Source organism: Poecilia reticulata, linkage group LG2, assembly GCF_000633615.1.
Source record: "Poecilia reticulata strain Guanapo linkage group LG2, Guppy_female_1.0+MT, whole genome shotgun sequence".
In the NCBI taxonomy this organism is placed as follows: Eukaryota; Metazoa; Chordata; class Actinopteri; order Cyprinodontiformes; family Poeciliidae; genus Poecilia; species Poecilia reticulata.
Genome location: NC_024332.1, coordinates 42,773,771 through 42,800,904, shown reverse-complemented (window position 1 = coordinate 42,800,904; position 27,134 = coordinate 42,773,771). Strand labels below are relative to the sequence as shown.

At 38.0% G+C, this 27,134-nt stretch overlaps 1 long non-coding RNA gene across 2 annotated transcripts; it reads right to left on the bottom strand.

Annotated features, from left to right (window-relative positions):
- Positions 1–1,147: 1,147 nt before the first annotated feature.
- LOC103461805 (uncharacterized) lies at positions 1,148–26,906 on the bottom strand. Of its 2 annotated transcripts, XR_533204.2 has the most exons (4): positions 26,822–26,906; positions 24,480–24,675; positions 1,631–1,841; positions 1,158–1,458 (listed from the first exon to the last, which is right to left on the bottom strand). It is a non-coding gene; the product is annotated as an uncharacterized LOC103461805 (long non-coding RNA). The 2 variants fall into 2 exon arrangements; XR_533203.1 differs by lacking the exon at positions 26,822–26,906 and having other exon boundaries at positions 1,148–1,458; positions 24,480–24,692.
- Positions 26,907–27,134: the final 228 nt, after the last annotated feature.

Genomic DNA, 27,134 nt, shown 5'->3' with positions numbered 1-27,134 from the left:
AAGTGTAAAGCCTGTGTTCACTAGAGTATAAAATTCACATTTGGCGAAGACCGGCTGTGCAATCTGATATTATGAGCCCTGCTGCAGAGAGAACAGGGGGTTGGAAAAGACCAAAAAAAAAAAAAATCACAGCGAGAAACACAGGAGAGGAACACGCTACCGGAGCTCATTTTTGTCAAATCATTTCATTTGCAKTACGGTTGGGTTTTCATTATCGTCATTTTGATGTTGTTGTTACGGAGAAACGTCCAACGATCTGGAAAAAGGCGCGGAGTTAAAAACTCGCAGACGGACAGAAACAGCAACTTGGCGACCTTAATGAAAAGCAAAGCAAAGTGAAAGAGACAAACAGAACGCAAGGTACCGTACGCCGCCATCTTGTTTCTTGTGTACGCAGCAGAGAGCAGCCGCTTGCCCTGTTAAATGGAGGTTTGCTGCAGACAGAAATGAGGTCAGAGACGGCGTAAAGACGTGACGCAAACAACCGAAGGGGGAGAAAAAAAACCTCTTTGGGTTACGACAGAAAATCTGAAAGAGATTATGRAACATTTAGCTTTGAAAATACAAAGTAAATACCTACAAGCTTCTTGTGGATTCCTCTKAGCGTCCTCGTGACTCGGCTGTTTTGTCGCCACWTCCTCCCTGAAATTAAAGCAGAATCGTTAATTCTGGATCAGGAGACGGTGGTTGGGTTCCAGCAGTCAGAGGAGTCTGTTGTTCAGCTACTAGCTGCACTCCCGTCAGGTCAGAAGTTCAAGCACATTAACACCGGCTGACCTATTTTCTGCAGTGAACTTTGGAATCCGTCCCTCGTCTTTTTCCCCTCGGTTTATCCGCTCCTCTATCCAGCTGGATAAGTCGCTAAAGACGTTCCAGAACACAGAAATGCGACTTTTTCTATTTAAAGAAAATAAAAACCCAGAGTACCAATTGAACCTGAAGTGACTCGTAAAAAGCTCTGATTGTTTCTCATCACTGCAACTTCAGAATTTCATATCATCTTAAGAGTTGCATTTTAAACATGAATACTTTATACTGAAGCACGGTTGTTTCTTGAACCGTCCCAACCAAAACAATACGTGTGAATGTATGGCAATGTTATTTTCCAGATTCCTTCCTGATCACTCATGCCTCCAACACTATTTTTTGAGTGATCTAAACATGAAATGTATAATTTTTCAATGATCAAACTACAGATTTTTCTCTTCCTTTTGCTGCTAACGTTACCATCAGAACCGCTTTGAAGTTCAGCCAAACTTTATTTAACCTTGGGAATACGCGGTTACACACATACGGAGCTCTAACGCTTAAATTTCAGCCTTTTGCAGACCGTCATTATGATTCACCATTAGTCACCACCAGAAGAAGATGAGAGGGCGGATAGAAGCTGAGGTCAGAAGTCAGATGTTTGTCAGCAGCAGAACATGATCCGTGCTGCGGGTGAGCCAGTCGAGCATCCTGATGAGCAAAGGTTGGCAATTATCATCAGGCAAATGGAGCCCTACCTACATGATTGCATGCTATTGTGTTTCTGCAGAGCTGCGCAGAGACGGCGTGGAAAATATAAACTCTGGCCATTAGCTTGGATTCATTTTTTTATTATATTTGGAGGATTTGGAGGAATACGCACCAAGCATTGGATAGGGAAGTTCAGTCAGAGTGTATGTAGGGCAGCGTGTGCTGCAGAGAGCGGCTGTAGGCCAGCGTCTCTCCAAAGACGTCCAACTTTCTTTGGTTTTAGTCTGAATGGTCGTATTCCCGTTATATAACCAGGTGAAGCTGAGTCTGGTCACTGCGGGCGTTCGGACTTGTTTACTCGGATTAGCATGAGGTGCAGCCCACTGTAAAGAGCACAGACAGGGCAAATAATGTCATTAGGCGTGGAAAATAGAAATGCAGTGTTACAAAACAGCCTGGATACGATTTCCATGTTATCTGCATCGGAAACGTCCCGCTACTCCTCACTGGTTAACTCTAATCATGTCCAGAGTTTCAGCACAGAGTCGCATTATGAAGTCATCTCAGTTTATTAAGCATCTCATCGTAAAACCCTTGACAAATTCTGAAACTATAACTTTGCAAAGTAAAACTGCTGATCTAGTTTAGAGCATCTACTGCGATTTTAAACTTAGCATTAATACAAGAGTGAAAAATAAACATATCCACAGCAAATGTGGAAAAATAAAAATGAAAGAAATCCCTCTTAAACAGTATGGAAATGTATCCAAAATTAAAAGTAAAAAATGGGAATATACACCTATAACATGATGAGATTTAGTTTAAATTTGAAGATTAGTTTATTTGTGGTTATTTGCAATTTCAAATGAGTGTTTTCCGTTTTAACTTGTGAGCTTTGCTTTATCTTATATTTTATTTATATCCAATATGAACACAAGATATTTATATTTTTATATTTTAGGAGAATTTTAAATGAGTTCAGAGTGTCATTAATTGTAATTGACAAGTTAAATCCATGCACCGACAATGTCGTTGAATTATGTTACCTAAATATTTTTACACAMATTTAACACTAAAATATTAACTTAATATTGACATATATTTTCAAATTCAAGCAAAAATTAAATAAATGGATAATTTGTACTATATCTATRACTAWACATTAACAGAGTAGCTGCAGATGAGACAAAATCAAATTAGGCTAAAATGTGGAAAAGTCAAATCTTGATATATTTACTTTCCACTTTGTAGCTCTAAGGTTGAGTGAAGTATTTTTTAATTAATAGGATAAAAATAAATATCAACGCTCTGGGAATTTTCAGGTAATTTTTTTTTTTTTTCGGGTTTTTGACATTTTGGAATGAGATGGCAAAAATAAATTAAATTCCAACTCTATTCATTTTCTTTCACAAAAATATTTAAAAATGTAAAATCACAAGACAGGTTAGAAATCAGACAGAGAAACATAATAAAATGATTTAAATTAACAAAGTAAATATTGATCGTAATTAAAAGTGAGAAAAAAAATCAACTGTAAACGCAACTTTAGAAATGTAATCATGTGGATTTGATTAGCGAGGAAATACCGTATAAGAATTAATAAAATGTGAAGATAATACACAGTAAACCTGAATAATAATAAAATCTGGAATTTTAAATAGCAATATTCTTGCATGATTAACAACTTAAAAATAAAATATAAATAAATCATAAATGTTGCGAGAAATTAAATAATAGACTAAGAGAAAATGAGTTGCATCTTTATTTTGCTTTAATAAACATTTCTTCATGAATTACTGCAGGCAGGTGTTTCCTGATGCTGCTCTGACCTCACATTTATTTAGAAATGCAGCTTGTGTACACGCTGCGCACTTGAATGTCACMTTGCATTAAACATTTATCTTCAAGGCAGAAGAAAAAGAAACTYAAATGGAGAAGAAAAAAATGCACATTTGTGTWTTTTATTCTTTCCCAGCTCTAAACTCTGTGAGTTTGTCCTTCGGTGTTGGAGTGTCGAGTCGCCGTGAGGTCACAGACAAAGTTGTGCTGAACGCGGCGGCAGAGGAGGAACAAATCAAATTCACCTGTGGACGTTTCTCTGTGCCGTGGGACCAGAGAAGGTAAAACACTCAGAGTGCGGCATGTTGCGTTTCAGCCGGCCGACAGCTGCTCTGCGTTTTCCCCAGCAGGACGTTCTCTGACTCCGCTGCTTTCCCCGAGTCTCGGCCTCGTTCTCCATACCAACGACGGCTTTGGTCGTGTTTGGACTAGACCAGAGATTCTACAGGTGGGCACCTTTAAAAATCCACCTTTGGTATTCGGCTCCGAACTGTCATTGCAGAGAAAGAGCAGATCATGGAGAAGCKGCTGAGCGGCGTGGAATGTGGTGGAAAACGAGCGCCGCCAGCTTAGCTTCTCTACACACATATGCTGTGATTTGCAAAACTGTCAGCTCTGATTTTTCTGCAGGGCGAACTTTGAAATTTGTTAAAAAAAAATAATTAAGAAGAGGAAAGGCATTTTTATTATTTAAATAGACCAGAGTTACACAGCAACAAACCACAGAAGATCAAATATACAGAATATTGAAAAAAAATAAACCTAAATTCTTCAAAATTTACATTTTATCTTTTTTTGTTTTAATTGAAAACAAAATAAAAACACGACTGAAGTGTATCCATCATGCTCAAATAAAAACAATACTTATAAATATARCTAAAAGTAATTATATGTATATAATGAAATGTATCATGACTAGTATTTCAGTCGTTTGCAATAAACTTTATTAGTGCACATCTGCTTTTCTATAAAATATAACATTTATGTTTTCACAATACAGTATTTTAAGTAGTTCAGTTTTCTGACACTTCCTTCAGTTTGAACTATTTGTTTCATGAGTCTCATTAATTATTAATGTGCTCTAGCATGTGGCCTAGATTCAAACATTTTTCTGTTTTTGCAGCAGTTCAGACGTTTACCGTGACCTTTGTGATGCGTCGGTCCCGGGGTCGGCAGATCGGACCCACGTTTGCGTTTCTACTTTTTAAATTTGCGGGTGTCAGGAGGCGGTTCGGCTCGCGGCTTCCCGCCGGCGCCCGGTTTGTTCGGTAGACGGCACACTCGCTCCACATTAAAATCAGCAGAGGCCTAATGGCGGCACGCGGTTATGACACAACCAAAGCAGCGCGCGCGTGTGTGTGTGTGTGTGTTGTGGGTTGGGGGGGTTGTGCAGACAAGCTGACCGAGCACTCACCTCTCCCCAAACACTTTTATTTATTTATTTCCACTCTGGATTAAAGAGCTTTTGTGGCGCTAACCTACATAGCAGCCTGGCGCTGCAGCGAACTCGTCGTCCACCTTGATACAGATCCGATGACAGAATCCTCAGAAATAAAGACAATGGCGTCTCCGTCRGCCCTGTTGGCCCACATACTTACTGAAAATCACTCATTAAACTCTATTGAGCTTCTCCACTCGAGCACACTATGCTTTAGTGGAAAACTTGGGCGCCTATTGAGAAGTGAATTACTTCCATATCATGAACGAACGCTGTCAGATACGATTCATTCTCCTGGTTTGTTTGTGGCGAACAGTGATTCTCAGTCAGATTCGATTCCCTTTAACATCCAGCGGGATTTTATGAGCTGTGAACGAGATCGCAGCTCAAACTTTTCAGAAGTTTCATGTTGCTGTTGCCCGAAGTCGTCGCTTCTTTACATGAATCCGGATTTTATGTGAAGAGTCTGGAGTTTTGTGTTGGGAAAAACTTTCTGTCTGAGAAAATTTATTTCTTTTTTAGATTTGTAGAAACAGGAAATGAATGTGAGCAGCACACATGCAAAACATAATTAAAAATACATGGACTGAGGGCAAAGGCTGTATGTATTTCTGCTGCTTAAATTCGAGTTATTCCTAAGGTATGTTTGGGGGAATTTTGGCAGGAATACATATTATATTTGTTTTATATTACTTTTTTGGTGAGTTTTGCAAAGTCCAGCAGAAAACCTGAGCTCCTAAAAAATAAGTTCAAGTTTTTTTWTWTTATTATTACAAATTATTCAWTTTCAAATTACAGACGTAGTCAAAAATTTGTTTTAAAATGTTATTTTTGCAGTATTTTTACCGTTTTACCAACAATGTATTTTTCTTGCTATGTAAATACAGCCCTAAATTATGAGAACGTTATATCCAAAATAAATATATTTTAGAAAAATCATAATTTAAGTAAGCAATGCTTTGTTGTTTATAGTGAAACAAATTTATTTTTGAGCAAATGGGTAAASTATAGGACCATTTCTTTTAATTTTAATTCAAAACCTCTCTTTATATAAACATGATACATGTCCATTTTAAACTGTAAAAGAAGGAAATAAATAAATTCTTTATGCTGCTTCATATTTGAGTGCTCCAGTTAATTTTCTCCTGTTAGCACAGATTAAGCTCACAGGTGTTTATTAATGCCGCATGAAAGCGTTCGCTGCTCCTCAACGTTTTTACCTCTGTTCAAAATGCAGCCAGGAATAATCAGAAAGTTCTATAATAAAAAAAATATTGTCTAAAAATAAACTTCTGGTAATAATTTAAGGTCCTTTTTTTTGGAACTTCTCCTTTTCACTCAAATCTTTAGTTTACATCAACATACATGTTCATATTAAAGTGCAAATGAATTAAATATTAATGCTTGATATTTGGGTTTCCAGTTTATTTCTTTCATGAACGCTCTACGCTGTTTGTTTGTGTGGGATGAAATAATTTATTATTTTTCAATATTTTTAAGTCTATTTCTCTTGCTATTTAAACACAACCCTGAATAACCAGTTAAAAATCTACTTTTTGACCATGATTTAAATCAGTAATTCTTAGTTACTTAGAGAGAAAGTGTAAACTATAGGATGTTTTTCTTCCAAATACTTTTCATTCAAAACTTTTGTTTATATATTCATATTAGACTGTAAACGAATGAAGCTAATAAATAAGAACAGTTCTGCATTACTGCTAGATAATTGGATGTTCCTGTTTATTTTTTCAAGAAGAGTCAGACATCTTGCACAGATTTCGCCTAGAGGTGTTTGTTAATGAAGTGTGAAAGTGTTCAGAAGGGAAAAACTTTCTAAATTCAATCAGWCAGTCCCTGATGATGTCACGCCAACGCATGGCGGCTCGGTTTGGAGACGGTGCCACGGTCACGGCTCGACACGCAGAGAGGTGAAAGGTCGGCTCGCWGCCCGTCTCCTTCATGGCCGCTTGCCTCCGCGGCGTCGGCCGTTTAAAGCTCTCAGGGGACGGAGACGCCGTCCACGCAGGTCCCCTGTCCTGCTGCCACTTCACATGTTCCCGCATCGTCCAGAGGTCACAGAGGGGTCGCTGTGGAATATGACTGTCTCCTGTGGCGTGCAATGTAGGACTGTCCTGATTGATGGCTCCAATTTAAAATAGGAGGCTCGCTGGGCGCCCTGCTGATGGCGTCCAGCCAAACTCCGCATCCCAAAGCGGGACGCGCAGATCAAACCGCCTGTTTGTGAGTRTAGAAGTATTTTTAATGGATCAGGAAGAGGAGACAGAGAGATGAGCAAAAGAGGCAGAAGTGGTGAGACGTGTGGGAAGCAGAAAACGATCCAGACGCCTACAGCAGCGTTTTTCATGTCAACAGGTACGAAGCAGCAACAGAAACGAGCCGAGCGGCGCAACAGAAAGGTTCAGCGCGGTCAACGCGGTGCGGTCAGATTCGGTCGATCTTTCACCAGGGCAGCGGCCATGATGAACTCGACGTGAACTCGCTTGTATCTGTGGGAGCAGAGCAGACGAGCCGTGTGATTGGACGAGGCCGCTGCTCCGTATTCAGGAGATTATTGAAGCTAAATTCAGGGAATCATCAGCGCTCCAAAAACTCCCCGACCCTCCAACCCACCGTGCTGCGTTCAACGAATCTAAACGTCTAAAGGCTTTTTAAGCATCACATTAATTCACCCAAATTCTGCCAGCTGGATTCTGTAAAAAGAAAGGTTTACGTGTTCATTAGCAATGTTTTGTTTTTATTACTTTCATAAAAACATTTCCAGAAATAAACCATAAAACATTTAGAATAAAGCTGGAAATTAAACCATTATTGAACAGCTGCAGAATTTTAAATCAGATGGGTCTTCCGTTTTAATAATTTGATAAAATTATAAATATCTTATTTTAAAGCAGCAAATTAAGTTTACATATGGATAATTAAGGTAAAAAATATTGAAGCTTTTTATTGTTTATACAAAATAAAACAACAGTTTTTGTAATCGTTAATAGAAAAACATACATACAAAATTATTTTTAATATTTCGTGATCCAGTTATTCAGAAAAAAATTATATAAAAATTTTTTTTATAAAAAGTGTATGTACTTTTTATGCATCGTTCTTTGATAATAATATGTAAATGTGTAGATAGCGGTTAAATATATATTTAATATGTATTTTTAAAAATCTGTACTTTTTGTTATATACAATAAAAAAATGTTTATTGTATATTTTTGCAATAATGTTTACTATGATAAATTTAATTTTCTGCTTTTTGCACTGTACATTTTATTCTAAATATTTAAGAAATATTTAAATGTTAATATTTGCATGCACAGTGGTTACATGTTGAACATTTTACTTTGAATATCTTTAGATTTTATAAATATACCAAATGTAGTTAATGTGATTATATAAATACTAAATCAGTTTTATGTTTTATCAGTTATTTCAGAGATTTGTGAAAATGATTCAGGCYGAGTGTTTCAGGTTGGTGCGACTTCTGGTTCACCTCGAGTTTTTGGGGCGATTTTAACCTAAAAACCTCCGGACCCCTTGGCGACGACGTCAGACTCGTCCGGGTTCACAGAGAGTTTACGGTTGGCGATTTGTGAGACGGCGTTGGCGAACTGATGAAGGTGGCGGCCATGATGGCGGAGCGGAGTCAGCGGCTCCCGCCTCCTGCCACACTAACCCTTGCCTGAACTCGGGATGCGTCTATCCCACAGGCCCTCTCCTCACCCCAAACTGTCACATGCTTTCTGATCGTCGGTCCCATCCACGGCCGCCCCCTCCCACGGCCGCCCAACCGCTCCGCTCCGCGCTTTTACTCCCAACTGGGTAAAAAGCTTTTCCTCCATGTTCTGTCTCTCCACTTTTTATTCTTGCAGACTGATGGTCTAACCTGTACAAGAAAATTAGGGTAAAAAAAAAAAAACAACTGAATTCTGACTTTAATATAGGAATAGAATCAGAATTCTAAGAGACGGAAACTTGAGATTAAAATTCTGAGATTAAAATGAAGAGTTTTGACATGAAAGTCAAAATTCTGAGAAAAACGTCCAAATCCTGAGGGAAAAAAAAAATGGAATTCTGAGATTGAAGTCTGAATTCTGAGAAATAAAGTGAAAATTCTGAGATTAAAGTCATAATTCTGAGAAATAAAGTGGAAATTGAGAAAAAAAAGTCCGAATTTTGACATCAAAGTCAGAATTGTGAGAAATAAAGTGAGAATTTTGACATCAAAGTCAGAAAAACAAAAAAAAAACATTTTATTTTTATTAGTTTTTTTTTTTTTTTTACCAGTGCCCCTAATCCTCTTCATTCTAACCCCCTCTGATACAAACATCGTGAAATTAGTCTGGGATTACAAGACGACCCGTGAAAAAAGTGTGACAGCCCAAATCCCTGGAAATACCCAGTGGCACTAAAACAAGACCTACCAACATAATTTGAGTAACATTTGATGTCCTACTTTCCAGATCAAAAGATAGTGACACTCTTATCATGTTACAGTATTTTTAATTGATCGTYTTTAACCTCTCAGCGTTGCTTCATTTTAAATTAAATCCCACTTCTGCTGTGTGTTTGGTTCATCTGAGCTGCCCACGTCCGACTGATGAGAACTGACTGAGCTCACACTGTTCGTCAGCGGGATTTGTGTCTCAGGAGTTTAATCGAAATGCAACTCGGGGCTGCAGTGTCGGCGCTCCACCAGAGCCGAAGGGGGCGCTGCAGGTTCACCGTGGAGCAGCTCGTAATGAGGCCTTTTAGGTCTGTTTCTAAGCTGGGTTTAGCATGAGGCAACAGCTGGCGCTAGTTTATGGACGGTGAGACGGAGGGGGGTTACATGCAATCCTCCCCCTTCACTTTTCTGTTAATCTCAGATCTCTGACCCTTTAACGAAGCCTCCAGTCACARTTGTGGCAGATTGAATAGAAGAAATTACAGCACTGGGACCGGGTTAAATCTTCCTAACGCGTCCCGAACTCGGATCTGTCCATCCGTATTTCTGGTTTAGTATTTCTTAAAATCTTCATCATCCCAGTCTTGGAAACGGGAACCTGTTGCACTTTATATTTAGCTTCACAGGAATGTGGTGAGTAGGGCAATAAATTAACTCATAAAACATTTCACGGTTTGCATGGTTTTGTGTAAAATTTTGCATTTTAGTTATTTTTATCAGTGTAAAAATCTCTTGTTAAATTATTCATACTGCTAAAACATAAACCTCAGTTTATGTTTCTGGGATTTTATTTGATAGACCAAGAAAAAGTTTGAATAAGTGAAATTAAAACGTTGCAGAATCACTTCACAGCTGTAAGTCTTTTTTGTGTATTTCTCCAGCAGCTGGGATTATTTAGAAAATTGTTGCTCATTCTTCTTGAAGTCTTACCACAGACTCTAATTCAATTTAGATTACTGTTGCCTCGCTAAAGGTTTCCCAGCATCCTTAAAAAGTCTTCAATTTGTGTTTCTAAAATTAAGGCCTTAAAATGTCTCAAATTCATTAGAAAATGCAAATTGGCCTCAAATATGTTAATTATGGGTTTTACATTTCGAGGTGACAGGACTATTTAACGCCTTTCTTGTGCAGCTCGTCTTTCAGGAGAACCTTTGAGTCACATTCAGCCAGTTGAGGCTACCGCTAACTAGCTGCTAATATACTCTTGCTAGCTAGTTAGCTTGTTTGTGTCYATCAAGGGGCAAATGTAGCTTTATCACCTCTTTGCTGGATGATGTTGATCACTGACACTAGTTCACTTCTGTCGTAAAACTCATGATGCTACATTCATCTAAGCTAAACAATTTTTGTACATCTTTATTGTTGCACTTATCTTAAATTTTGTTCAAATCGGCCTACAAAAGGTATTAAACTTGAGTTGGTCAAACTTGCACAAAGTTATTTGGTCTTCATGATGTTGTTTATTCTCTAATGCTCTCTTTATAAAACACCCAAACTTTTACACATATGTATTTATGTACATATATTATAAATGTAAATAGCATTAATAAATTATTTATCATTTTCTGTACATTTTAAAATTGTGCTCTTTGTGCTGGCCCAGCGCTTAAAATAAAATACATTTTAGGTGTTGGAAAAAATGTGTCAAATACAAGCTGAATGTTTTTTTTTTCTTTCGGTCTCAACGTCCCATTTCCGATCTTTACACTCCTCCAAAAATCCGATTTGTAAAACTTCCATGAACTAAACCAAATGCACATCCGATAGTTTCCGGAGCGTCTGCAGTCTGAAAGGTTTATTTAGCTTTTACGTCATCGGATGTGAGTGTTTTGTTGAAAGAGTCTGAAGAAAAGGTTCAAAGTGTTCTGTGACATTCTGAGATTATGAAGGAAGTCTGAGTCAGTGAAGTGCATCACATCACAATCACTCCACTCTTGGTTCCGACTCCACATCCAAGCAGATCCTCTACAGTCAACCCTCCACAAAACGCCGCTGCTATTAGCTGTGCTTTCTTTTCTCGGCTTCCTCCATCTTGTGATTTCGTGACAATAGTGTTGGCTTATGTTGCTCAAACTGTAAACTGTTCACACACACAAGTCTCACGTTTAATTAGGAGTATGAATGACAATGCAAAAAAAATAAATAAAACTGATTTCATAAAACAATCTGACTTGCTGTGAACATAGCCGAGGGTCTGAATACTTTCAACATGCTCTCTGAAAGCAGCAGATTCCCAAACAGCTCCACCTCCAGTCTCTGTGAGACAGGTTGATAAATGGCTCCACTTTTTCAAAGTGTCACAGACAAATCTGAGTGGAAATCAGCCTTTGTTGCTTGGCGGGAGCAGCAGGTTTGGAGCACAGCACATGAAACATGAGAGACAGCAGACCGCATATGTTTTAAACGCATAAACTCTCCACAAACGGCAGCCGTCTGCATGAGAACTGTGAGAATCTCATTTCAAATCAGACTTTGGAAAAAGATTCCCTCACATCTGGAATTTCAGTGGGATAAAAACGGGAAGCGGTGAAAATGTTGGGTCTTTACAACTTGAAACTTTACAGGTGATGAGTTACTTTGTCAGACCTGGATTACAAAATGTCGTCAGTGTGAAAATTATGAAAGAATTACATTCTCTTGAAAAAAATTTTAATTTTAAACCTCAACCATCTCCTAAAAAGCTTCTTTCCACATCAATAATCACTATTCTACTTGGAAATATTCAAAAAATAAGCATAAATAATGGAATTAGATTTACAAATGTAAGAATAACCTGCATGGAATTAAATTCAAACACATTTTGAGGTTCTGAGTCCATCAAGTTTGCAACAGAGCTGACCTCCTTTTTCCAGAGTTTGTGAAATTTAAAAAGCTTTTTCTGGGAGTTTTTCTGGTTCTCTTGCTGCTGCATCTGCTACTCCTCTCCTTGCTTACATTTTGTCAGAAATAAATAATACATACGCGCAATCGGACAAATGGAAAAACAACTCTTCTCAGGACATTTCTACAACTGTATTTTTAGCCAGCTTTTATTTCCACACATTATTTACTCCTCTAGAGTTTGTGCGGCCATCACAGAAATGGAGGGACAAAGTGTTTTGAAATCACCTCGGTGTACCTTCCATTAGCAGCACATGATTTTTCCCTGCATCCAGAGTATTTATTTTCCTGCTAGGCTCTTTTTTTTCCTGCTCCTATCTGTTACTTTTACTCCACGTCTTTGGTCGGATGCGGATGGAGGCATCGGTACAAGCATCTCATAAATAAATGATGCCCTGAAACATTTTAAACGGTTCAAAAAACACTAAAATGGAAAGATTTAAATTTGTAACGGTGAATCCAGCGAAGCCATAAATAGAGCGACTCCTCTCTACTGCACTGTGATGGACTAAGTCCGGAACCTTCAGAGCCACATAAAGACAATTACAAAGTCGGATTTCTATCACCTGGAGAACATTTCCAGGATCTAGAGAAACTCATCCATACGTTTATCTTTAATCACATTAATTACTGAAACAGCGTCTTGACAGGTCTAAAAAAAAAAACAAAAAAAACAATCAATCCTCCAGCTGCAGCTGATCCAAAACGCTGCTGCTGGCGTTCTGACTAAAACCAGGATGGAGAACATCACCCAGTTCTACAGACACTGGCTCCATGTAGCTCAAAGAATAGACTTTAAAATACTGTTTATAAAACACAGAACAGCTTAGCACCACAATACGTTAGAGATCCGCTGCTGTTGGATCAACCTTCCAGAACCTCTCAGGCCTTCTGGTTCTGCTCTGCATCAGAACCAGAACCAAACAGCACTCAGCTTCTATGCACCACAAATCTGGAACAAACTTCCTAAAAACTGCAAAACCGCCGAAACACTGAGTTACTTTAAGTCAAAACCAAAACCCCCTTTATAAAGTTGATATTAATGCATAATAAATGGAACATTGATCMACATATTTGATGCTATTGATGACTAACAAAATGCATTGATTATTGATCGTTTCATAGCTGGTTACTATGATGTTTTAATGATGTAAAGCACTTTGTKGGTGAAATATGCTGCAGAAATCAACTTGACTTATTAAGACGTCAGCATGCTTTTCTGAACCCCAGCCTGCTCTCAGTTTTTTACTATTTTTGGTTTTCAACATTAATTCTGGTGCAGCAATGAGCATARATCAAAGAAATACCCAGAATAGAAGTGCATTGTGAGACCGATGTGGCAGTGATGGTAGATTACCAGCCGCCTCATGGGCCCTGCTTCGTATCCARCATGTCAATCAGTCCAGGGAGAAACACAGGCAGAGTCTAACTGGAGTAACTGGGACATGTCAGTTCAGCCCAGTAGTATTTGACCGTTGGGGCCGGCAGCTATGTGGAAAAAAAAATAAAATCCATCTCTGATCGTGGGCTGTGTTCAGCTCTGGGAATGACCTGTAGGGATGCTGTTGACTGCCAAATCCAACACAAACTGTCTGAAAGCACACAGAGCACCTTTAATCTCTCCTCACTCTCAGCCAGTCTGCTCCCATCAGGAGCACGGCACAAAARGAGGAGCTCAGGGGGACGAGCTGTGCTCCTGCGGGCCCTCGGCTGCGTTAAGCACATTCAGAACTCATCTTTTTAGTCGGTGCCTCTCCTGTCCCCGGCTGCATAATGCCACATCAATGCCGCAGCAGGGAGGAGGCACCACACGAATGTAAACACTGAAGACGCAGCACAAAGGCGGCATGAATAAGGTGAGACGTGTCATCCTGATTAGATGTAATAAAAAAGACGAAGAAAAGGGCGAAAAATGTGGTTAGAAGGAGAGACAGAGAGGGAGTTTAGAGCGAATTGTTGTCACTTAAATGGCATCGTGGGCATAAGTCAGGCTTTGGGGAGGGCCACCCTCTGAATGGCTCCTGTATGGAGGGTCCAGTGGGAGAGCCGGACTGGGAGCAGCGGGTAGCCGGCAGAGCCTCTCCGACTTTAATCCTCCAGTCTGAGCGGGAGAGGCAGGAGGAATTAGATTCTTCACAGTTGTTACTGCGGCGGTGGGAACCTGCTGCTGCTGCTCTTTCTGCGAGTCATAAAGTATTCAGTCGGCTCTCCTCCACTGCTTGACACTTTTTTTGCCCCGGCTGCTTACTGTTCGCCCTGATTGAAGGACTTGCTGTTTTTCACTGAAATGCAGCAAAGCCCTCAAGCTGTGAGAGGCTAAAACCCGTTAAGATGGGGGGAGACCAGTGGGAGCGGCCGCTCTCGGCATGGGAGGTACAGTAACTGGATCGCAGCTACAACTACTGGGAATTGTTTTTCCCTGCTCACATTTACACATGAGAATAAATCTAAATAACTAGAATATGTCAGGAGAAACTGTATAGAAGAGAAATGCAGCCAAACTGATCCCATTCAAACTCAAATAATTTACATTTTTCAAAAATCCTAAACAAAAACACAAAATCTCACCAAAAATGTTTCGTCTAGTTTCTAGTGTAAATATCTTGGCAGACTTTAAACAACACAAAAGTAACTTAAAGGTAACTTTTCTGCAAGTAATAGGAGCTTGTTTTAGGTTCTACTTCTTGCTTAAAACTTACCTGAGTTAGTTTTGTCTTATTTCAACTGTACGAAAATATTTGAATTAGAAACTAAAAAAAATTTTGGTCATTTTTTGTGATTTGGTGGTCTAATTTTTTCAGCAATAATTCTTTACTACACTAGCATCGATCCAATACTTATGCTGAACAAGTATTGATATTATAAATATTTTTAAACCAGGCTGATTTAAGAAGAATGAAGAACAAATAAATGAACCAAACTACAGACCCAGAAAATAAATTCACACAAAAATCTGCATAAATGGCACAAAACCATAAACTGTAATTGTTTAAAATCTGTAAAAAAAAATAAAAAATACCCATTCAGTGAAATGAAGGGCAACCATTTTGTTTAAAATGTAGGCTTCTTTATGAATCATGTTTGATGAAGGCTGGACTTTATTTCTTTTAACAGAATCTCTTCACCAGGAAAAATGGTTGTTCTTTGAAAAGCTCCAACAAGGTGAAATCCCGCTGTGAGTCACAGAACCGCATTACTTTCACTGAAACATTTCCACTGATGAAAAGCGTCATTGAAACCGATGAACAAAAATACAGAGTAAAGCTACATAAACAATGAGGCAGCTGAAACTTTCCAGGGCTCATCTTAGGACGTGTAACTTTGATAGCCGGCTAACTCTAAATGTGTAATATGAATTAAGTGCAATGCTCCTCCTCGTTCTAATCTCTTTGTGTTTTAAAGCACACAGCGCTTCAGGGCGCACAGCGGCAAAGGACAGCTCCTCACCCGCTGCTCTCTGTGTCTAGACGCCACGTTGGGGGCTAATCGAAGAGATCAAACAGATTTAACACTTTGCTAATACAGATCAAAGACTTAACCAGCCCATATGTGGCAAAGGGAGGAGTTAGAAATTAATTGGGGACAGATGAGAACAATTCCTGCATACCCTAACCCTAACCCTAACCAAAAAAAAAAAAGATTAAAAAAATAAACATCTCTTCAGCCATGTATCCCAGAAAAACACAATACCAGGTATTTGTGTTGCCATTTGTCTAAGTGCTCTGACTTATGTGCAAAAAGAAAAAGAAGGTGTTGAATTACTTATGATGACAATGTATTTGCACTTGTACACTCTCCGTCATCCGCCACCAGTTTGCAGCTGAACCCTGGGACTCTGATACCAATCAGGACGTCTGAACCGTCGGAGCTGCATCATCAACCTGCAGCGCTCCTGTAATCAAACAGCAGCTCAGACGTGGATGTAGAAAGAGCAAAAACCAAGTCATCAGACCACAGCCTTCAGTGAAAAGGTGAAAGCTGGATTGTGATATATAATCCAGAGACTTTTGTTTGTCTTTAGAGAAACTGGACGCTGCAATTGTGCCGCTGTTAAAGTCAGAGGGTTAAAAATTATCACAACAAAAAAAAGATTTTCAGAAAAAGAACAAACATATGTTCTGTATTTTCTCAGAATGTACTGCAAAAACACACTGGCAGATTAATACAGTCGTAACATGGAAAAAATGTCTTGTTTGAAATAATCTGCTTGTGAAACTAGTCATTTTTAATCAATAATAAATTATTATTTGCTTAATACAAACTTCTATATTCTTGCTGAAAAGTTACTTCTAAGTTAGTTTTGCCATATTCCAAGTGTGCTTAGATATTTGCAGTAGAAACTAGACCAAACATGCCTGGTAAGATTTTGTGTTTTTGCAGTGTGCAGCTGATATATTATAGTATTATTACTATTATTATATATTATTATTATATATTATAGTAGACGCTATCCTACAAGCCAGCTCAGAAAACAAAACCAAAAACTGTAGGTACATCTCAGTAAATTAAAAAGATTCATTCATAATTTTTAATTTCTCTGAAAACTGTATCTTATTATTAAAGACCAGATTTTAAGAGGCTTTTACCCCAGAAATGGGGTGTAAAAGTGTTCACATAATGTTCTGTACATTCAAATCCAATTCATATCAAAAACACTTTATTGATCCCAGAGAAAAATTTAATATTATAGTAACTCATATCAATTCAAGGTTCTTCAAAGAGTTGTAGAAAGGGATTTCTATGGGCAGGAAGGTTTTTCTAAAATAAAAATAAAACCACATTCATACTGACTAAATGTAATGAAATACATGATGAATCAGCAGCTTTTAAAATATGGTACATTGATCTTGTAGTAGTTTTGACTGAGTTGATAAAGGTTAATATTGAAGTTGTTCCAATCACTGAGAGCAGCAAAAATAAAACAAGGATTCTGCGTAATAAGTTCCAATGATTGGATAATATTGATGAGTGAGTGAAGGTACGGAGGGGAATTACCAATCAGTTCTATAGATGAGTTTATACTAATCTATGAACGTCGTGTTCAGCAGTGATTCTTGTTTGTGTCTCACCACGTGGTTCGTATGACAGACCAAACAGGTGACAACACCTCTCCTGCCAGTGATGCACAGCGACACGCCAGCGTTCGCTTCATATGATGGGAAGCTTTAGAGTGTGACACCAGGTCACCCCTGGTGCCGATTCATGCGCCCAGGTAGTGACATCCTGTCCCGTCTTTCAACAGTACCACGCTGGATACGATGTGTGTGTTCTACGGACTGGAAGTCGTCCTGGTTCCTCCATCTTTCTTCATCTGAATATTTGCGGAATCAGATCGGACATCGACTGACCCATCGTTGTAAGCTAAGGGGAGTAAAACTCTAAATTTGATTAGTACTGGCTGCTGGTAGCAGGTCTCATCTCAACTGAACTCAAACACTTCTGTTGCTTTTATCCAACTGTAAAAGCAACAAAGTTTTGGTATTTCATTTACTCAAATCTTATACATTTAAAAACCCGTAACAACAAGCTCTTCTAAACAAGCAAAGCCACTTTACATTTGACTTCAATAATATAATAATAATATTACTGTATTATAATACTTAATATGTTAATGCCACTTTAATAGCATTAACAGACTTTAATGCCACTATAATCTGTTAGATGAACATTGAGGGCTAATATCTTAGCTGGGATATAACAACAAATAGTTCAGTTTTAACAATAATTTCAGATATTATTAATACACTAAGCCCTAACTTAGAAATATGCATTCTTAAACACTTTAATCTGTATCATTTATTTTATTTTAGCATCAACTGATAGTTTCATAAGAACCAGAAGCTGCATTTCCATTATAAATGTGCACAAAACTTTTTCAAGTTTGCAATTAAAATAACAGATATTTGATACATGCAAATTTCAACAAAAAAAACCTCTAAACTTTATCGAAAATTTTTTCTTTTTCAAAATTAGCACGTTTTCATTAAGCTAATTTGTTTTTGCAATTCCAAGTTACGTGGAGACAGAGATACTGTGAATGTAAGCAGCCAAATAAAGAGTTTTATTTATACAGCACTTTTTCAGCAACAAGGCTGTTCAAGGTGCTTTTCATGAATTAGGAGAAAAACAAAAGCAACACAAAAACAATAAAAGAAAAACTACACTTTAAAATGCTCCATTTGCTCTGGGTTGATAAGTAGATAGCATTTTCTAAGTTTGTTCTCGATTAGTAATGTATAAAGCTAAATGTTGGTTCTGCATGTTTGATTCTTGTTCTGGGTGCCAAGTCCTCCAGAACTTCAAAACCAACCGGAGTTGCTCTGATTTAAGTCCTTTAAGCCTGGAAATGTTCTTCAGGAAGTCATTTTTTCAAAATAAAAGTCGCAAATGTAGATTTGTGTTCTGAATAAAAACTTTATGAATATTTAATTCTGATTTCTGGTTGACCACAGCAGGTCTGGATTACCTAAAACATGCGCAGATCTGTCTAACACCAGGAAAGATCCACGACCTTCGACCTTAACCAACATGCAAAACAGTCCAGACATGTCAGGAAATGAGCCATGAGAATAAACTCCCACTGTCAGTTCCACTGACATAATGGTTACAGTTTGTTCCTTCTAAATCCATCAACAAAAACRGCTTCGGTCCGTGCACTTGTGCCCTGGTGAATAATTCTATAACAACTCTGAATGTAGCACATGTTTTCTCATTTCAACCAATCATTTCGCTGGCTTATAAACTTAATGAAACAAGACAAACATATGGAACCCAATACATATACAACCGAAGAAGTTTTGTTTTTCAAAAGTATTAAATTCGCCAAGCTCCGTGGGTTTTTTACTCATGTATCTGTCAGCAAGCATTTAAGCGATCCAATTACTTCAAGGCTGAAACATTTCCACTATAAAGGCCTCAGTGGGCAGATTCTTTCCCCCGGTTGCCCCGCACTCACACCATCTCCCATCCACTTCTCCACATCTGCTGCAAAACAAAGAGGCCAGATGAGGCACGCCACTCCACAGAAATCTGGGCAGACACTGGAGTTTCACTCTGATAAAATAAACCTAGAGAGCCTCAGATGCTGGATAAATAAGCAGTACGCTGTGGCCCGGTGGAGAAGCGGCGCTCCCCGGCTCAGTGATGTAAGTGATTGTTCCTTTTACCCGCTGATTAAAAGGAGACTAACATTCACATTAAACAGGAAAAATTCCCCTAATCCCTGGAAAATGATCAGCTAAACAATTTTGACTGGCAAAGTCCCACAAGAATCGGAAGAATTTAAAAGCTCTTTGATGTGGAACCAAAACGGTCTCAAAGGTTGGAAACCTGAAGAAAAGACTTCATTTACAGCGTTTTGTTCATATTCAGGAGGGAAACGGCTTTCTGTAGAGAGACTATGGGAACTGTGATTAAAAATCCACTAATGGCAGAAAAAACTAATGACATCTGCATTACAACTGAGGGCGCAAACTTGCAAGGTCCACATTAAGGAAGCCAATCAAATCATAGTGGAGGAAATAAAGTGTGGAAAACCGCAACAAACTAAACAGAAAGCTTATATATACAAGATTTAATTTTAGTCATCAGAGTCTGGCTAAAACCTTCAAAACTGTGTTTAAAAAGCTTTAAAATAGCCAAATAGTCACGGATTATCATCTGTCAACTGGTTGCTGTTGACAGACCCTCAAATTACAGAAAACCTAAAACACAGAAACTCAAAAACACAAGAGCCAAACGCATAAAAATGAGGGACTCTTTTTAGTTCCCTCTGAAACTTACAACTTGTGAACGAAACACAACCTTCCTTAGACATTTGTTTTAGTTCATGAGAACGGTTCAGAAAGCATGACTTGAATAAATAAAAACCTAAAATATTACTTTTTACAAGTTTTAATTTTACTTCATGACGGCCCAAAGTGACCCACCACATTTTAGCCTTTAGTAAAGTATCCATAAAACCTATTTCCTCTTTATGCTGTGATCTTCTTCAACTACTGACGATTTTTATGAACATTTTGATAAAATGGACACTCAGTAATCATATAGTAGCTCCCATTTTTATCATTCAAACACCAAATATTCCTTTATATACATTAGTATGGACAGAGGAAACCGTCTCAACACTACCTCAGATGGTTATACGCATATATCTGCCAATAAGGGTACAGCCAATCAAGGGTACAGCCAATCAGCAGCAGGGAAAATAATTGGAGCACCTTGATAACCAATGGTGTGTGAGGTAGCATTGTCTTGAGCTGCATTTTCTATAGAAAATATCAGAAGAAAATATCAGACAAGCTCTATGGAAAAGTCAGAAAAATCTCCATCTTAAAGTGACAAGAGAGAATCAATCACTGAGGTTTTCCTCAACCTTTAATGCTGCATTCACACCAAAACGTTTTAAGTGTCAAAAACTCGTCTGACACTTCAACTTTGAAGTGAGACATTTCGTTCTAGACGCATGTCAAACGAGTCAAAATCGCTACAGACGTGAGCTGGGACGAGCAGTTGCCGCTCTCTTTGTACAATGGCGGATGAAATTGAGAGAGTGGCACCAAAATATTATGTAGTGAAAGCTTTTGCAATCATAACGGAGGCTCAGATGTCTTTGCTGAACCTTTTGTGCTCAGTTTCTACCAAACAAACAACAGTAGCAGTTGGTAACGGTGCGCGTTGGAGCCTCTCGATGCTCCGCATTGAGCGGTGAAAGGTCAGACTTTTCAACTCCAGCGTTGGCCGCTTGACACGCATCAAACGCTCAAAACTCTGGAAACACTTCCAACCACGCGGCGCGTTTCCAGTTGGACTTCAGGAGCCTTCCAGATTAATGTTTCAGCTTGAAACGTTGAATTCTTCCTAATGTTCCAAGTTTAGATTCGTAATCAACATGTTTGCATTAACTAGCAAGAAGCAACTGGACTGTCTTTAGCTCAACAAAGCAGCCGTCTACAAATTGGAAAGTTGGTGGATTCTTGCTTTCCCAACATATTGAAGTTGAAGGTTGGGCAAGACGCTAAGCTCCACATTGTGTTGTTGTAAACTTGTGTTGTTAACCTTAATGTGACTAAGAGTTTATACCTGCTTTAAGTGGTCAAGAAGGCTAAGTTGCATAATGGCTGTCCATTTGTATTTTTACACAAAACTGTAAAAACCTGCTTAGCTTAATTGCTCCCTTCACAGGGCTAATCTAGAAAAACAGTGGCATCCTGGAATAATTTAATTCCATCTGCAATTTTTGACTGATGCAAAATTATGCATTTCTTTCTTCTCTGCTGCCAAACCAATTGTTTGATGTGTTTGGTTTTTTAATAAATATGTGTTTTCATCAAATACACAACCAAGAACAGTTTCAATGTTTTTTCATTACCACATTTTTTAGTTAATAAAATCTGAAACTGCTGAAAACAAAACCAGCAGAACAAATTTTCTGAAAACAAGATTTTGTTTGAGTTCACCTGGAATACTCTAAAGATACCAGCACCTGCACGGTAATGATATACCTTTCAGTTCTTGTTGACATTGTGACATCGTCGACATAGTYTGTTTTTAGAGGCTGATCGTCTTTGGGCTTTTAAGGAAGTCTTGGTCATTTTTCACGTTTGCTCCACAGCCACCAACACAGATTTTCTACACCTGCAGAGAAAGTGCCTTTCTGCAGCGCAGCCACAGCAACGTGCTCAACTTTTCTATTTCTGTATGTGACATTTGCACAGCTCAGCAGAAGAAGCAGCTGGGCTGCATTGTTTGCTCCGATTCTGAAGTCATCAGYTGCAACCCCACCGAACCTCCACCCCACCCACCCCACCCAAGTCTTACATCTGCTAGACCCACATTCAGTGCAGTGGCCTAAAAACACAAGAGAGCTCCACACTTTCAGCACGCCCTCCTCTTAAAAACGCTTCCACTAACGCTTCCATAGTGGGACTAAAAATTTTCAATCAGAATTTACATCATGGAACAAGTACTGTGGTTTCACGCCGTCATTTTCCCCCTTTCAGCTGCAATTATTGCCGTATTTTATCCATTTTTTTGCTTTTTTTAAAACACTTTTACTGCTTTGCAACTTACATACAGAAATGCAAGCACAGCTCACAAAAAACCAACAATATATATATTGCAATAAACGAGTGATTAATATCAATAGATGATACATCTACTAGACTATTCAACGCCGATCCAGAACCGCACAGCATTCTGGGAGATGTAGGCAGAGGAAAGGCTTTAGCTTAACCTCTCACATCCAGCTAAGCTAACTAAATGAAATCAAATAACTCGCTCACTCTTTGGTTACCTAGCAACACGTTTCTGGGCAACAAGCAGCTTCAACCCCCCTCAACCCCCCCAAGCTTCGGTTGCCTAGCAACAACCTGCTGAGTAACTTAGCAGCAGCAGTTTAAGGTTTCACCTCATAACTGCTTAAAAATAAACACTTATCTGAATTACCAGTTTGGTGGTATTGCAGATATTTAAAACAAAAACAAAAAAATCAATAATAGTTATTGATAATGACTGATATGAAGTGCATATATAGATATAAGTTTTTCAGCCATATTGTCCCACCATAAATTCAAGTAGAGTTTAGTAGCTGGTTTGATTGTCTCATGTTTTATGTTTTTATTACTTGTAATTTTGTAAAGGAGCCAATTCCAAATATTCAACTTTTTTTTGGGCTGTTATCCACTTCAGCAGTTCTTTAGTTAGTTTATTGGACTACAACTTGTGTGTATCCGAGTTGCATTTTCTAAATTTTATATCAGTTTGAAACACCAATGTTGATTTGTTTTTACTATAAAACATGCTCAGGTGTTTTTTTAAACAGTTGGCAGCATTAAAAAATTCAGCATTGCATTATTTGACTTCAAAAAAAAGRAAAGAGAGACYTGCTTTTCAACATTTATACCAGTAAAAGTCTGGTTTTCACTAGAGTCCATGCAGCTTGTAATATCACACGCCCAGCAAGCGTAAAAGCAACGCCACCAATATTYGATACCATCAGTGTTCTTAAGCCAAGTCTTTTTTTTCTCTGGCCGTTCCASCATGAAGTCCAGCTTTTTGGACCGTACGCTGTGCAGTGGTTCAGTGGACCGACGCGCCGATCTCTGCTGTGGGGCTCTGCGGCTCCCTCAGGGTTATCTTTGGCCTGCGGCCCTCCTTTCCTGCTCTGTGAGTTTGGGTGGTCTACTCTCTCTTGGCAGACTGGCGGTGGTGCCATATTCTTTCAATTTTTCAATATTGAATTTAATGTTGCTTCCAGGGATTAAAAAAAAAAAAAAAAAGAAACCTCTCGAGACTTTTACAAAAAGTATATTGAAAGTTTTTGACATTCAAATTGCACACAGGCCAATTTAAAAAAACGAACAACTACTGAATGATTGCTTACCACGACTGGATCCGAAATAAAAATTGGAAATGAAATTCAAAACCAAGGCAGGTTTATATCAACAGCACCTATTATTACAACGTTGTTAAAGAAATTATATTATAATGTAGACATTTTGTGAAAAGCTGTATGGAAATGCAGATTTATATTTAAATAAATAAGTCAAATCTAAGCACAATATTTAGGATGAGCTGCAGCTGCTTACTGTTTTTACTGACATCTGTAAGAAAATCAAACTAAAAATATAAATATTTGATTCCGAGTCCATCTWTACATTTCTGGAGTTTTAGCTTCACCAAGTCGCTAAGTGTTGATGTCTAACAAAACAAATAATGACTTCTGTTTATCACAAAGATGATGCAAGTTTATTCATATTYAAAGTGGTATAATACAGAAAATGGAAGTAAAATTGGATGACAGAATAAAATTAAGGATGTTTAAGGAAGTTTCACAAATAAACAGTCAAAGACAACTTTAAAGTGAGTTTCTAGCCTCGATTCATCATTTTCTGGAAGTCTGTACCAAGACAAAGAGGAAAAAATGCTGCCAAAGTGACCTAAGTGGTTTGAGAGTAATACAAGATTAATAAGAACCATAAAGTTTTGTGCTGTCAATGTAAGCACACAGAGATAGTGAAAGACGATATCAATAAAGCATAAACTGAGTCATAGATACTGACAAAGGAGTTGCTCAAGAATGGAGCGTTGAGGAACTCCACATGTGAGTTTGTTCACATATACATATATATGTACATATACCCATTTTTCCTATTAGGTTAGTAAAATCAGCTTTGAAAACCGTAAAACTGAGAAAAAAAMCAAGATGTTGTAATGTAGCGTAATTTTTAATGAGTGTCAGTGYTGTTTATAATGTACTAGAGGTCAAAAGCCCAAAACTAATAGTTATGTAATATGACTGATTAGGTCCAAAATTAAAGTGAAAAGATGGTTTCAAAACTCTCAGTGCCTCAGAAATATTCATTCTTCAACTAAAAAGTTGTTCATATTGAGAGTACGCACCCAAGTTAAAGGAGTGTTGCTTCACTTGAATCCGCCTTTGGATCTGTGCAAAGGTGGTTTGTGTGAAATCTTTAGTGGTTTTTCCTCAGGAGTCGAGGTGTCGTCAGCATAGCTTGGGGCGAGATTGACGGTAGGAACTGAAGCGCAGCAGATAAAACTCCAGTGTTGTAATCCTTACAGATGATGAACCGAAACCCTGTAAGGTTGTGAAAAGGATGAAAATGTTTCACTTTATACGACATTAATCTGAATAAAAATTACTCTAAAGCAAAACAAACTACCTGGTTTATGATCTAATGAGAAAGAAAAACTTTGATTAAACAAGAATATTCAGAGATGAGAGGAAAAAWTTMTCTCTACTGAGATTATGGCAGTAGTTGCAACAAATAAATGTCCTGCATAGAATAACTCTACTGTTTTCCAATTTCTGGTTACAAGTGGAAACAACAAAAAGTTATCTGAGCTGCATGAGCCAAAGCACACACAAACACACAAAAGCAGTAGTATGTTCATGTCCAGGGGAGTTCACAGCCAGTGGCAGAACTCGCTTTCATCTTCCCTGGAGTGAGATGAAGAGAAAGAGAGAGCAGAAAGGGTAAGAGATGAGAAAGTGCGAGAGATGAAAAGGACAGTTGTGAAAAAACACTTCTTCTTCCTCACATGTAGTTGGTCTGTTTGGGGAAAGTTTCCTATGTTCTGYACTTTCATCCGTCTCTGCTGCCTGTCCTCTGGACTTCAGCAGCTTCCACAAAGCAAGCTAACAATCAGATGAGCTTGTCGTACTTTTAAGAAATATAGCTTTGTACAAACACTTCATCAAACCCTCTGATTTGACCAAGACTTGTGAACATCAATGCTCTCTGATCACAGTACCCACCTACTAAGTCCAGTAGACTCAGTCTGAATATTTGTTACTATTTAAGCTCTTGTAGTTCATTTTCATATTGCATTGTGTCAAATGATCCAAGCTAATTGGAAAAGCTGTTCGCCTCCTCGCCTGCTGAGGCGCTGTACCAAGAACTGCTGAAGAACACACAAACCTCAGAAGAAGACATGAGTGTAACTTCCATTTTCACAAAATRAAAACAAAAAGATTTTAGCAGTTGTAGAGTTTTTCTTTTGTCTTTGGTAAAAGATCACAAATCATTTATCTTGCTAGCGCTAGACTCTCGGGCTTCTTCTGGTTGTATTTACCCAGAATGCCTTGAACTATAGTCCACTTCCTGCTTTTGTAATGCATATGTGRACTGCATCCACACCAAACCACACCAGAGTTCATTTCAAATGAACCGAGACCCGAGGTTTGTATGGGGACCAAAGTTCACTTTTTTTCTGCATTATGCATTCACAACTCCATTAACAAATCAGACTTTGAAAACAAACTAGAGTTTGATTAAGGCAGACTTTAATCAAATCCACTCTTTAATGAAATGGTAATGTTATATTTTTGTTCTCTCAATGTGTGACGTTGTGATATGGAAAAGATGAGACACACACCTTGAGCTTCCTTTAGCATTTAACAGGAATGTTTATTCTTCTGTGTAATGACCGTACTCCATTTACAGCACTACATATGCAATACTTCATATAAAATACTTCCAAGTATCACTGAATAACTTCACAGATAACCCTTCGATTCAGTACATCACAAATGGTTGTAATATCCCTTTATACCAAATGAGAATTATTTTAACATGCTACATCATGAATTTTATTGARTGACAAAATATCTTAGCTTTTAATTCTCCAAACCACATTAGTTTTGTTTTAACTCAAATATCTTGTCCCTTTTTCTCAGACCTTTTGTATTTTTGACTATCAAAATAGAAATATATGGATTTGCTTTTAACTATTTTAATAGCTTTTACAATTTTTATWCTGCACACATAACMTATACTTTAGCATTTAAGCAATGTAGCCTTTAACTGTATCCATTGTTTTAACAAAATTACAGTATTTTGTCTTACACAAAAAACTACAAAACTGCTCCTTTAATACCGTCTCTTTACGCAGCCATTTAGTTTGATAACATTGTTTCTGTGGTTTTTGCAATAACCCATAAATAAAAGACACCAGAAAAATGTCGTTTACCGTTTCAGAAAGTGAAAAATACAAGTTCAAAATGAATTCAATAGTCCTTCAACTGTTTCTCAGCTAGCGCAACACATATGTACAATGTTCGCTAGCATTAGCATTAATTAGCCTCCAGAAATATGTCCCGTTTTCTACACAATATTAATCAAAAGCTGCCTAAAGTGACTCACTGTTGACTCTCGATTCAACAACCTCTTTAGCTCTTAAAGGATACCAACATTTAAGCATCAAAATACATTCTTACTGACCTGTGGTTTAGAAAAGATGAGACACATGGCTAGCTCCCGTTAGCGGCTAACATTCTTCTTCTGTGTGCCCAACCTTCTCTATGGCACCAATGCGAATGGCGCCCCCTAGTGGTTGTATATGGAATTGCACTGAATAACTAAAATAACACGAATGAACTTATTACAACAATAAATTAAGGATAGAAAAATAAAACTAATGCATATTTTTATACTTAGTGTTTTTTACTACTTATAACAGTTTGTTTCCATCCCTCTACACAACTGATTATGTCACCATGATTMTTTTTTATTATCATGAGGTCTTAAGCATTTT